Here is a 15,716-nt window from a genome sequence, read left to right on the forward strand (position 1 = left end):
TGATACAGGAGATAGTTCCACTATTAAGCCAATGGGACTAAGAGTAGCCCTTAAAAGATTCAGAATGCGAGTAGTCTAGTAAGACAGCCTATAAGGTGCAATGAGATTCCTCCGAAGTGTCTAATATTTCATAGCAGCAGACCTCTATATTGTGATAATCATCAGTTAATCTGTTTTCTGATAACCTATATTGTGATAATCAGCATATAACCCATGTTACGAAACTACTGTACCTCAACTGTGGCATGAAGAAAGCAGGTTCCTAAGGGATCATCATTCTGCAGGCTTTTTAGCTCTGGATCAAGGAACTCATGTAGGCCTGTAACATAAATAATAACCTGTGAGAATGCAGAAGGAAAGAAGTGTGCCAGTTTAGCTGACTGGGCTGCCTACAGGAGCAACACACTACTTAAAGAATACATTGTCTTTCAGCCTCGCACCAACAACTTTGCTGCAGGTATTTCATAAGATAAAGAAGATCACATATGGCAAGCACAGACACACCAGACAGATAGCATTTCTCTTCTGAGGTCTTAGACTGTTTTTCCTTAGCTTGGGCAAAAACCCAAATGGCAATAAAGAGCTAATAAATCTAAGTTAAAATGGAAGAGAATACTGTTTGATAACATTTGTCTTCTATTGTGTCTGATAGATTTAATGTTTAGGGTAGAATAAAGTTCATATATCATAAAAGACCACTGATCTAGCACTTTAGACTCATTATCCTGCCTAAAGGAGATTTCAGTTTTGGGTTTTGTCATCAGGTTCTGTTAGGTTAGGTTAGAGTCTCCCAAAACAAGTATCATCTTTCAAGAAGGAAGACTGAGTTGACACAAAATTTGACCTGAATGATCTTAAATGTCTTGTTCAATTTTAGAGTAATGAAATGAGACCTTAACAGGGAACTTGTTACTTGTTCTGTTACCCTGATTTATTCAAAGTCTAGATAAAAAACCAGAATCACATGGTAGCTGGTATACATCAGCATTGAGTCAAGTAGTATTATGCCAGTTCATATTAACTGAAGTTTTGGCTTAGACTATCTTGGAACAGAAAACACCTTAGCATAATTTAGAGGCAAATTTATCTTCCAAAGAAACGTATCAACAAATCAATTCTGAAATATCTGATCTAGATAAATCTAATCTGTTAGGACCTTTTCCAGAAATAGTAAAAGGGAATGGACACACAGAATTGTATCTGCACGTTAGATTTACATTGAAATATATGGCAATGGAAATGCAGCTAGAAAATATTTTATTAACTAAGAGATATTGGAATTTACCCAGATATGTAATGTTTGAATGTGGGATTTATTTAAGCTGACTTTTTCTGAAAATAATATAGTTAGTGAATTTTTGTTAAAATCTTTTCCTTACTTAAGAATTTATATACGTTGTTCCCAATGCTAACATGGTTTGTAGTTATTATTGTTTATTTTTAAAAAAATGTCAGTCTTTTAAAATATTTGAGGCATATTATAGGCATGTTCACTGGTCATAAAATCTAAATTGTGCACTTACATCCAAGTCTTTTTACACGGGAATGTAAATTCCCTACTAATACAGAACAAATAGCAAAATATTCAGAAATAGGACTTTAAAAAACAAAAGGTAAAGTGGTCTTGTGTTTTCCTTCCTTTAATATTCAACCATTTAATATTGGTACCAGCTCTTGTCCCTGCTCATTGCAGGGGGTGTTGAACTAGATGACCTTTAAAGGTCCCTTCCAACCCAAACTATTCTATGATATGATTAGATATATAATGAAAGGTTATGGAATTATTTTAATGCATTTAGGACAACATGCCGTTGTCTTATGTTTATTTTGTTACTGGATCTAGTATTTTTATAATACCTACCAGTTGAAGTAGTAATAATGAGGTTGTGATTTCCATTGGTGAAGGTGACCACAGAAACTTGGGAAGGGGGAGAAGAATGACGAATTGGCTGAAATTACTATATGTTTTTCAGGAAAACACTCTTGCATAAGAAATGGAAATTATGTAACTGTTACTATTCCATCTTTTTAAATTATTAAACACATGAATGAAGAAAAATCAAAACTATTGTATCTGTAAATGTATAAATCCATGTAAAAATTTGTTTTCCATGTTATTTATTTCTATGTGCAGTCAAATGCATAACTCTTCCTCTATAGTCTGGTCTTCCTTTTTTTTGTTTTGGATTCTTTTACAATAACAGAAAATACATACAACAATAGCAAAATACCAGTGGGGCTTTGCATAATGCCAAGTTATATCGCATCTCAATGTACAATAGAATTTTTAACATTTCATATTACAGGGCATTGTATTGAATCTTGCAAGATGCATTTAGCGTCCAAAAGATTCCTAATTACCCATATATGTGCATGCAAAAATAACCATTAAAATTATTTTTTCTACAATGGACAAACATTTCAAATTCTGATTTCCCATTCTTGCCACTTTTCACACACCTGCCATCCCAGTACTTTACATGTCTCTTTGAAAACTTTATTTTTGAGAAACAAAGCTCTGGCAACTTGTCAGGGAGGAAGGCAAAAGAAAGCATATGCATATAGAAGCAAACAATGGTGTACATTCATAAATCACCACAGATCCATGGAGAATTAAAGTGCATGGAGAATAACAACAATTAAGAAGTGCATTTCTTCTTTTATAAGTTCTCTGAGAATATCCAACATTCTTCAGGCACGAAGAACGTTCATGTTCTAACAGTTCATTTAATTCGCAATGTGTGTGTATCTCCCAAAGCAATCAGCCATACTTGTATTTTGTAAATACAATTATAACTTGAAACATATTAGAAACTGCAACATCATAGGCCTGACTGCACAATTAAGTTAGTAAGAGCTTTGCTTCAGAATTAAGAATAGCTCAAAATTAAGATCTGAGTGTGTGTAACATATCGCTGTAGATATCACCTTCAAGAAACCATATCTCTGCTTCTACTCGCACATTACTGCAGAAGTAATCTACAAAGGCACTTCACGGGCCCCTTCATTTAAAACAACAGGCCAACACTATTTCGCTGGGAGAAGCCATCTTGGGAACATGCTCTAATTCTGAAACACCTCATTTCAGAACATTTTGTAGGGAATTCTGTTTATTTGTATTTCTGTTGCCAAGTGTTAGAGGTGGAGAAACTGAAGTAATTGCTCAGAGGTAGTGCACCAGGAATTCATCTTAATGAGCTTTAGTGTTTATCTCTGCTTAAACAGATAATGCACCTAATCTTGAATGTGTTTCACTACTGATAGTAATTAAAGAGAATACCCTTACGAATTTACACAAACAAAACCCAGTATGAATTAAGAATCCTCCCGAATTTTCATGAAATTGAGACACATAAATCTTGCAAGACAATAAACCTTTGTTGGAAAGATGCTATTTAGTTGTGCTTGTAGCCTTATTCATTTTGTACAAACCCCAATTTGATTTGATCATCTAGATTTAAAACTGAACTTTTCCATATTGGGGTTGTTTTAATAGTAGGACAGATCTGTGTTAGTTACATCACGCATTGAGAGCCACATAGTATATCCTGGAATTAGAATGCTGTATTTATTACTGTAGTAATAAAGCTCCAAGACACAACAATGTGGTAGCAAAGAAAGGGATCTTCCCAAATCAATGCAACAAAAGTACTATCAGAATCATTCTCTAAATATGTGCTGAATATGTGCTGCTTCAGTATGCAGTTTTTAGTCATTAAAAAGTGCAGTCTTATGTAACTTGAAGATAAAGACTTTAATGAGAATTTTTGTGAATGCATTACTTTCCTCTTAAAATACTTGGAATGCTTTGTTAATCCTAGTAAAGCAGCAAATGGAATGTAAAGATGAATGGAATTGAAATAATATAGTCCTCCATGCAAAAAAAAGTACTAGAGTGATGAATGGTATGTTCTTTACGGAAAAGTATAAACTGAGTAGAGTATTAGAAACAACTCCTACAGAGCATGACTAATTTAGTCCTTATTGAAATAACAAATTTTATAAATTTAACAAAGCCTTATTAAACAATTTTTGATTATACGGGAAGTACCTCATCTCTACTCCTATAGATACAATATCTATTTCTATTTAACTTTCAGATTTACAGCCATATTGATTGTTCTTAGCCAAGGTCTGAATTAAAAAAATGAACAAACAGTTCATGATACAGGTGATACCTGGTTCTGCTGTACTGCATTAAACAATCTTTTCAGGAGCAAGACCTAACTATTATCTATGTAGAGATACACAACTATGTGTGTGTATATATACACACATGTGCACATACAGTTTGTAGACACAAAGGAAATATTTTCTATAAAATCCACCTTTTCATGTCTGTTGTGTGACTTAACAGCGTAACTCCCCTAAAGGTGGCAGTCCGGTTTTGTGGAATAAACTCAGATTCAGGGTAGAGCCTTTCAAAACTCAGCAAATTCTTTGAGTCCTACCTATTTTAAAGGCTTATCATATGAGAGGCTGCATAACTCTGGCAGTAGCCGTTTCTCTTGCCTGATAATGGGGTATTCCTCAGTGATTTTGTTCTTGATGGTGCCTAAGTTTTTGACACCCAACATAAGGAGGTATTAATTCTCCTTAAAGTTACTTAGAGAATCAAGAAATTAAAAGCCAGCACATTATTTTTCTTACAAGATCAGAAGAAATAATGAAAAAGGGACTATTTAATAGTCTCATTGTGGCTGTTCTATTTATGACACCATTTCATAAACCACCTAAATCTGTTTATCCAACCTGTAGATAGTGCTAAATGACAAAATAAAATAAAATTAAGCATGAATATTATAGAAAAACCCCATGCATTTATCATGCATAAATCATTTCAGCCTGTAAACACATTCTAAATTGTACTACACAAGGCTAATATAACATGAAAAATAAAGCAACTAGATGTTTGTCTCACAAAGAACAAACATAATTAAAGATAAAACACAGTTCTTCGTAATTGTCTACTTCAAGAAAATTACCATCAGTGATATTTTATGCCATATTGATAAAACTTTCTAGAGTAAAAGAGTGTATTAAACATGTTGTAAGAACCCTTGTAGTATAAGGTTATGATGAAACTATTGAATGTCCTTATTTAGAGAAGCCCTATTAAAAATCAAAGAATGCAGAAATAGGTATCACTATCACTTGACATCTCTACTAGGCATAGATCTGCTTTGAAAGGTGCAACTGATGTGCACAACCATAAGTTTAGCATATCTTCAAACAACTACATTTGTAAGAGACCATTTTGTTTATAGTGGAACACAGCAAAATGTTCTTCTGACAGAACATTTTGTTCTGAGTCCCTATTTCTGTATTTTACCCTAAAAATTACTTATGTAAATTATGAGTGTCACATAGATCGGTGTGAAATACTGAAAAAGAAATCTCTCTCTATGGAAAAGAGTCTTGCTTTCAATAGGTTTTGCTTTTAAATCAGCTGGAAACCCAGACCAAATTCCCTTTAGCACATTTAGCATGTCTGAGCTGATTTATGGTTTCATTTCAACACAGCAAAAATAATGACAGGAAATAACATGAAATTCAAGAGATTTTTGGCCAAGATTCATATGGAATCTGGAATATTAGTAACTCTAAAGTGTAAGAAAATATTATGGAAACGATGGGAATATCCATGCTAACCTTTTCATGCCAAATTGTTTACCAAAATGAAAAGGTTTTTCTGTATTCATAAAACAAAATTCCCAAATTATACAACTGTGCTGAACAAGCAGAATTCCCTCTCTTACTAAATGCACAGTGATTAAACACTGGAGATTGTAAATGCTATTTGAGAAAAATGGCTGATGCCTGTCCCAGAGGAGGTTCTCTCTGGAACATAGTTACACTCTGATAGCTGAATTAACACATTGAATAAATAAGGATGGTGACTTCCTAGATATTACTACTGGCAATTTCTTTATACTCATTCTTCTGGAATGCTCCTGTTGGTTTAGAGGGAGAGGGCACAACAAATTAACCGTAAGTCATGTGTTTAATTCAGCGTCTTAAATAAGTTCCTTTGCTGCATCAGGAGTTGCCACTCCAATCAGAATGTGTTTTACATGAGGGCGAAGTGTAGTATAGCTGTATATCCTTCCATACCGATTATTGTCTGGGGCGGGGGTTGGAACATTATGCAAAAACGAGACTGTTAATGGATTATTAGGAACTTTCTTCATTATAAAATAGCACGTTGCCTGACAATTAGAAAATTATTTTTACATTATTCCAGTAGCTGGATCAAATAAAGAGAGTGTGACATGTTATCCTCGAGACATTTCAGGCACTTGCTTTGAGCTGCAGCACGTTATGAAATGACTAGCATAATCCAGAAGTCATCTAGCACAACTGTACTTTCTCCTTAAAACTTACATTCAGGAGTATTATTCGTTAGGATTATTTCACACTGTGTACAAAAAATACTGGATTCCATATTTCAATTATAAAAATATATATTTTCACTGAATATTTACACTTCATATATGCCCATTAAAAATATAACCCTTAACCACAACACACACATGGACTTTTCTCTATAGCATAAGGTTTATCCTTCAAAGTGACTGCTTGACTGTAGTGAATAATGTAAAAAGCACATTTTCAGTCCAACCACCTTAAACAATGACCTAAATGAGTCACTGATGGCTAATGACTCAAAACTACTTGGTTATAGTTTGCTACTGTTTGCCATTAAAAAGGTCTTTTAACACCTGGACTGAAGTTATCTGGCAAAACCTTCACTGGCTTGATTAAATTGTGATAACTGCTTATTCACCAAAACAAATACCACATACACAAGTCTATCAGAATTCCTCAAGTCATTACCAACATGGACAAACTACAATATGAAATATTTGAAGGATTTACTGAAGAAGTCTTTTATTTTTTGTGTCAGAGGTCTGAGTGGCATGTAGCATGCTTAGTGAAGTACTGTTTTTTCTATCCCCACCACCATCATCAACAATGGACAAAATATGGCCAGGTAGGTACCACCTACATTTACAGAGGCTATTGCTGAAGAAAATGCAGATGAGTGCCAAATAAGATTTTTACTCCAATTGATGCTAGACTTCAAACCTGCTTAGCCACTTTGTATGTGTTAATCTGAGCCAACACTGTTGATAGACTAAGAATTTGTCCTAAAATGCAATGCTCTGGTTAAAATACATAGGAGAAGCCTGCATATTGCCTCTCTAAACTAGATTTGACAGCATCCAGTACAATTAATCCTCTAATGTCATAAATACCATAGGAAAGACATGTTAATAAAAGACAGCACTGACACTATTAATCATGTATAGGAGTATATAAACACTGCAGAAATCTCTCTCACTTTTTAAAGAAAATCAACATTATAACGATTTCCTGGAAGGACTTTAAATTTATTTCACTGCAACACATATTTTTACCTAAAAATAGTAGTCTTTTAAATAACCATATGATTTGAAGTATCACTGTTATATCTATGTCAGCTTTTAGTGAAATAATTATGGCTATGTTATTAGCATTGCTGCTATCTGTTCTGTTTGTGGGAAGTTTTGGTTTAGTCAGCAATGAAGTTTGCTCCAAGCTGAAAAATTCATTTCAGCCTTATCTCAGAGCTATGTAAACCTGGATTAGATCAACATCTAAATAAATGACTTATAGTTGGGGGAAAAAAAGGTGTCTGCTATTTAGATATATTACTATGTGATTTTTCAGATAAACTACTTTTATGGTGAGAGAAATGCCCAAGTTACATTTACAAGAGATTTAGCAAATTATTCTCTGACGCAAGCTAGCTGCTAGATATCTGCAGATCACTCTGGAACCTGACTCTGTTTGTAGAATTTAAAGGCACTGGTGGAATTTACAGAGTCCATATGCCACATTCCTAAATTGTTGATTAAGACTGAGTTCTGGTTACTTACATGAAAATTCTAAAGGTTGTCAAACTGTAAGTTAAAAAACCAGAAAAATGTAGCATTGTTTTCAAAATAATCTCTGTATTCCAGGTATTTATAAAACTGAATGTTCAGCACATTTCCTGTTATGAAGAATTCCTTTGTAATTTTGAGTTATGGATAGTGGCATTATTCATAAAGAAGCAGGAATCAAGTGACTTAAAAGAACTATTCCAATATGTAACTTTCAGGTTATTACACCAATGGATTTCATATTCCAATTTCAAACTATTTTGAAATAGATTATGTTCTTAAAGGAACATTGGGCCGAAATCCAGCTGCAGCTTACATCAGTAGGGAATTGACAATATTTGAAAATACATGAGACGTGAAAAATCAGAAGTAAAAAAGATATTATTTCAAAATATGATTTGTGCTGACAGTATGCAGAACATTGAAAACACATATGGCTATATTACAATAATGCATGTTGAACCTCACAACTTCGGATATTGAAACTTGAGTATTGGATCTGAATGCTAAAAAAATGAATGAGGTGTTACATTTATGTATTTGTGGGTACATAAATATTATATTATGCCTTCATTTTACTTTCTTTTTTGAAAGAAAACCAATTTTCCTTAGTTGAGGAACTTCACCATTGATAAACTGAATTTCTATTTGAAGTTATATGAAAGAGTTATAAACTTGGCTATTATAGCATTTTTATAGAGCTCTTTTTTGTCAATCTTTCAGAGTTTGTCTTTCAGTCAGTCTTTTACTGTGAGAAATGTTGCATGCAGACAATCCGCACCACAGAAAAAATGTAAATTATATTTACTTTAAATAATTAAAGTTTTTAAATTAAATTAATTAAATAAAAATAATTAATTAAATAAAACCAACTAAATTGTTTTCCTGTTTCACGTGATAGAATTTTGTGAATAGTTTTATAACTCTGTTCTTAACAACTAATATTTAAAATAGTTTAATCTTATCTGGTGTTATTCCTAATTTGTAAATTTATGTTCATTGATTCCCATATCCATGGGTGGTATTCACTACACAGAGTCAAAATTTTGCCATAAGTATAGAGTATGGCTCGCTCTCCAAAATCTAAATCCTAAAGTTGTGTAACACTGTAGAATTACATTTATGGTATATAAATGTATTATACCCTGTGCAAACTGTGCTTCTGTAGGTAGATCTGTAATCTGCAGTGAATGTAATTAAATTAATGGGACTCCATACAGGAATCAGACTGCCTGGATACAATGCTGTGTAAGCTGAGGATTTTTTAATTCTTTCTATTCAACAAAAATTAAATATGAATATATTTTGCTAATGTTTTATAATATTTGGGGAATTAAAATATTTAAATTTTGTCATAGTTCTTGCTTTGCTTATTGCTTTTCTTATGGGTAAAATATTCTAGTCTGTTATTCAAACCTATGTTGAAAACTGAGATAATTTATGTCTATGCAAATGTCAGGATTATGCTTATAAAGTTTAGATACTCACACTGGGTGTAACTTTGATATGAGAATCATATTTTTTTCCAATACAAACTTTGTAGATTTTTGAAAGACTATATAATCTTCACAGATGTTATAGGACACACTTTTGTCTGGGACAGATGTCCATTTTTACATTGATTACAGGAATAAAGCATCTTTAGCTAATAATAGCAAAGATATAATTCATAATACTAAGAAAACAGCATTTTTCCTAAAAGAAGCCCTCTATTTTGCTCACATTTAGCGCAATGGCAGTCTTTCTAGAATGAAGAAATCAGAGATGGACCAAACTATAAATACATTACAAATATAAGAATATTTGCATCAATTATATGTATACATTTGAAACAAAAAATGCTTGTTGTTTCGTTACAATTGCTGCTTTAATATATATATTTATACATTCTCTTTGTTCACCAAGTGAAATTCCCTTCAACAGTATTCCTAATTGGTAGCTAAAATACTAATTTCCTCCAGAAAACAGTAAGAGAGCGTTAGGGACTGGCAGAGATGCATTTGCTTTATGTCTTTCCCACCCCAATTTAACTGTGTTAGCATGTCATAGGCTTTTCAAAAAATAAAAGTAAGAATAGAATTTTTCAAGGGGTAGGGGACTAGATAGATGCTATATAGCATAGAAGAAAAAAAAAAGTACTAATTGGAACACACACACTGGTCCCCACTTGCAAATATTGCATGGTTTGTACCACTTCAGCAGTCCTTTTTCTTCCCTACTTAAATGAATCCCATGACTGGTTCTGCAAGTCAGAGCCAACAAACCCTGGTAGGGCTGGGCAAGGGAGTAACCCATCACCTGCTTGCACTTCGTTAAGCTCTTCCTGTTCTCAAATATATTTGAGTGTCATCTCCCATTTCCATATGTTAGAAAACTACATCTATGCCACGCTCAACAGCAAGTTACATCAAGAACAAAGGAAAAGTAATCAGAAGTGAAATTTCAAATACAGGAGTCTTTTTAGTATAACACTTGAAATGCATTTTCCTATATAGTATCACAACAACAAATAAAACATGGACTGAAAGCTAACAACTTAAGTACTATTCTAGATTGGAAGCTGTAAATGTTAATTCAGAATGAGAATCACGGAAGTCAGAATTACAAGTCCAGTTGGAGAATACTTTTAAAACATGTGCATTAAAAAACAAGATCTAAAACCCTACCAATTTTCATTTTATACATGAAATAATCACTGCATAGAAAGAAGGACAAGTTTAAAATCAGGAACTATCACTTTAAACTTATTATGTAAATTGTTGATAGTTTCTTAATAGCATTTACCCAAAAATATGTTACAGCTTTGGGTCCTCATTTTTACCGGAATAGAAGGCTGTCATGCCCTGGCAGCTGAAAGAGGTTGTAGAATACTAAGTCCTTCATGTTTATAATAAAAAAATATTTTTTTGCCTTTTGTCAAATGTAGTAAATAACATTTAGCAAAATTGTTAACAAAAATTTGGTTATGTCCCAGATAAAAATGGAGCTAGGCAGACTAGTCATTATGATTTCTGTGTAGTTTGGGATCTAATAGTCTGGTTTGCTTTTAAAAGTCTTCCCTTTGAAAGTACAATAACAATGCAGTGTATATATAAAAGTGTTCATTATAAACATAAAAGAGAAAGAAATCTGTTGCTACCCTAAATCTCACTTTTTAGTTTTTGGGATTATAATGAGAAGAAACGAGGACAGACTTAGATTAGATATTAGGTAGAAAGGAGTGTCCAGGACATGTCTCTAAAGGTCTACTTCTACTTCTTGCCAAGGGCTAGTGCACTACTGAAATTTAAGAAGAAAATCGATTATTTTAAATTGACTGCAGTTTATGAAACTTAAGTATTATTGTATAGAAATTATATTGTCTAAAGTATTATTATATAGAAATTTACTTTCTTAATGCAATTTTTCTACTTTTTCTCCAAACATCACAAAAGCAAATTAAAATTTAAATGCACCAAAATGTGTTACTAAAGATATTGTACTCGGTTATCTGAGCAAAGATCCTGACAGCACTGATGGAATCAGCTTTACATACTGCTATGGTTTATACATTTTCATTGTATAATTTGTTTTATTTCAACTGCAAGTCAACAGGATCGTAAAGGAAGGTATGAATAAACGTAAATTTGAGATGTTGCTAGTGAGCACAGGAATGGTAAATTTTTCAGAGGTGGTAAACTTTCCCCTACAAATCAGCTCCTTGCAAGAAGTTTTAAATGTATGATTTCCTCCACAGACCTCAAACCAAACCACTGCTGTTACTAAAATGCATAGCATGCCTGCAAATGTCCCGTACAGCATCGTTCCCTTATAATGGATTTGTACAATACAAAAGCCAGTACAAAAGATTGCACAGAAAGGAGTTTGCTGTTACCCTACCTATGCAGTTCCCACAAAACCTGCCACTGAAACTTCTCTCAAAGTATGCCAGAGATTTCTAAGGAATTTGACTGCATGGTTTTTAAAGAAACCAACAGGATCATCAGTTTTATACAGTGATTACATTTTTGCCTACTGATACTCATCCATTCTTGAAAGGAAAAGAATGCAATATAAAGAGGCAGGATTTACACCAAACCAGTAGCATTTTATTTTTCTCATACTTGTGAATGCAGATTCCAATTAAAAAGTGATGATGCTTAGAGCTTTTGTATCTTATTTTCATTTTCACTTCCAATTTGTGAAATAGAGTAAGATAGAGGACTAAAATAAGGTTAAAGAGAGAAGGATAGAGGTGGCAAGGCTTCTAAATGTATATCTAAATATAACCAAGATTGTTTATGTCAATGATCCCTGCAAAAGGATAAGCACGGATTTATGTGACTTTCTCAGTCAGGGAGTTGGTTCGCAAAGCTCCTTTACACACTGAATCCTTTATTGTTCATATTTCAAAAGCCTTTTTTCAAGATTCTAAACAAATAAATTAAAAGTTATTATCCCAGTTGTAGAAATAGACAAATTGAAGTATTGAAGCTGACTGACTCTGTCAAGTCAATGTTTAGTATTAGAAATACGATTAGATTTCATGTCATCACTCCAAATCTTGCATCCAGTCTTCTAGCACTGAATACTAAAAATAATGTAACACACGTTCATGTATTTGGTTTTAAGTGATTAATACCCAAAGAGCAATTGCCTGAATATCAGGCAAATGACTAAAAATTTCTTATGGATAACTCAGACATTGAAAATAAAAGACTTAAAATTTCATGTTACAATTTTCCTCTTCACTGTTTTTCAGGCAGCTCTGATTCATCACTATGGAATACTTCATATATTGTAGTTTAACTGTATATTTCTATCATGATACCAACAATTTGCCAAAACAGCAGTTTCCCTGAATATTGCTGGCCCCTAAATCAAATGTATACTGTTTGCTTACATCCCTGCTTTCTATCTCAATTATTATTTTTCTGAAGATAAGAAAATCCCACTTTTACCACTGGAGAGCCAGGCTGCTTAGGTCACAAGATTCTCTTGGCTTAATCCTTGAGTATGAATCACGAACTTTCCCTAATAAGTACTGGCATTCTTCAGATGATCAAGCTAGCTTACTAAGGCTTCCAGAGCTTTCCACATTAATTATCACCAAGTTTGAAGTATCAAAAGCAGTAGCTGATTAAGAATTATTAAAACTATAAGTTTTTTACTCTTACTTTTCCTTTCTGTCCTCTATTTCTCACTCCTACATGGGCTGATATTGTAAACGGCAATAACACAACTCAATTAAAAGAAAACAAACCATGAAAAAGATTATGAAAAAGATAAATCAGACTGAAAAACACCTATGTGAAAAACTGGGAAGAAATTCAGTTGCTTTCTGCACTACATGGTGCATAGACTACAAGTAGTCTATAAATACCCACGACTTCAGAAAAATCTTTTTTTCTCACTTCTAATATCAGAGAAGTGTGAGATAATCAGACTAATAGTAAGCCTCTACTCTGCAAATGACTTCTCTGCAAAAAATCATACACTCTACTGAGTAGTAAATACCATAGTAAATACCATGTGATTAAATAAGTCTTCTGCTAAGAACTAAATAAAAAGAAAAAAAAAAGAAAATAAATTAATTCTTAAAATTTGAAATTGGAAACAGAATATTCACTCTAGATTCAGAGTACAAAAAATTGCTGAGATAAGACTGGACTCTGCCAGGTACTTTAAATCTAGAAACACGAAGATCCTGGGCACTTCAAGAAAGATCTTATATTCGTGCACCAAGTTTTAGTATCTAAAGCTATTAAAAGTAGAACAAATGCAGACCTATTCAGTTTAGCTACCAAAAATAGTTTTAATATCTTTTACTAGGATTAGCACATCTTCATAAAGACCATGTAAATTCCTTAAACAGTATTTTAAGTGTGGCACAGTATGACAGGATAGAAGTATATTTAATATTTGAAAAAATAAGGTTTGTACTTACTTGGCAGTTAAAAAATGTGTATATATGGGTCCATTATATATGTATGAATAACAAGACACACCCAAGTCATAGCCAAAATCACTTGGGAACTTTTACGAAGACAGCAAATATTTTTACAATAGCAGTGATTAAGCCTGAAAATAAAAGCAGAAAGCCCTAAAAGGAAATCAGAAGTGAGTTAAAATCAATAGTGGTTGCTCTCATATTTATCATCAGAAGTCAGTCAAAATCACCAGGCATTACTCTCATATTCATCATTATATGAATTGTAGTACAAGAATGCAGTCAAGAGGAAAAGAAATAAGATGAAAAGAGCAAATCCAAAACACATCTTTAATATCATTTCCAAAGGTGACAAATTCAAGAAGAATACTACTAGAAGTAGTATTAAATAGAAAATGCTTCTTTGAGAGCTTCTTTGAGAGTGAAGTAACATTCTAGTTTATATTTCTCAGAAATATAAAACCCCTTTGAAATCAAATTTAGATGCTGTATTTAGATATTTACAAATTTAGAAAACATACAAAAATATCTTAAAGTTTGGTACAACCCTTTTTTGAGGTATGATTTAGTGACGAACTTGAGCAAGTGAGTAGCTGAATCTGAGTGTTGCTTCCAAGGACTTGCATAATTTAGCACCCAAGTTCAGTAAATGACTTTAAGTAAAACCAGCCTGATTCAGCAAACTATTTGAAGACATAGGGTACTGAGCATCTAATATTTGCTATGTACTTTATCAGAATCTTTCTCCAGAATGAATTTGTGTCTGCAGAAGGAGTAAAACTTTATCTGGTTCTATTAACTGTTTTTCTGAGTACAGAATAAGGAAGTTGTGCAGAGGATCTAGCACAGAGAGGTAGAGATCTATGTTATCCCTGTCTTAAAAAAAAGGTTTCATACAGAAGTAAGCTTACGTGAACACTATTTATTAGAGATAAGCTCAAGCCGCTTAAGTGAGCGCTAGACATACATAAGCCACACTTCTGGAAAACAACTTTAATGTATTATTTGCAGACTTGGTGAAAAACACTGCAAAGTCTTATAAACACTTCATAACATTATGCAAAATTGAAACAAAAATTTTAGGCTACTGCTGTGATGAGTATTTAGAGGAGAAGTTTGAAGTCTTCCAGAAGCTGCACTATTCAATTGCTAACTCTTTTTGTCCTGTTCCTCATTACCTTTGAAAATATTTTAATTTGTTTTGGTTTTATGGAAGTGTACAGATGTGCAAAAAGCCTGTTTAGCAATTCATATTAAAAAAAAACCCCAAACTGAACTCTATAAAGCTCTGCATTCACAAAACCCAGCATAACATCTTAACCTAATAAAGCACTGCCCTACTTTCTGATTTGCAGACCTCAAAATAGGAATTTAAATATTTTACTTCAGCACTGGGACAAAATTACATCCTGAGATAAAAAACTTTGAAAAAGTTGTCTTATCTGGGTATGCCTTCCAATCCTACAATAGAAACTGTAGAATAATAAACTGTTACCACATGTGATAATATATGTGATGCAAATTAGTAATGGGAGCCATATTCAATTACTGTTGTACAATGGCATAAATAAGTGGAAAAGACAACAGAAAATAAACCATTTACAATGTTTTTTTTTCTTTTGGATGAAATGAGCTTGCATAGAACACAGTTATAAAAATGAACTAAAACTATAAGGCCAGAGTGCTGGCATGGCATGTTCTTAAGAATCTGTCTGTTTATGGTTTCCATATGCTGTGCAAACATAAAAATAACAATGTATCTGAGCAAAAAAGACAACTTTTTATTTATGAAAAGTGAATTGTTGATAAAACTATTTTCAGATAGCATTAAAAGCAAAGAATCAAAAATAATGGTAAAA

This window comes from Falco biarmicus, chromosome 4 (assembly GCF_023638135.1).
Source record: "Falco biarmicus isolate bFalBia1 chromosome 4, bFalBia1.pri, whole genome shotgun sequence".
Taxonomy (NCBI): Eukaryota; Metazoa; Chordata; class Aves; order Falconiformes; family Falconidae; genus Falco; species Falco biarmicus.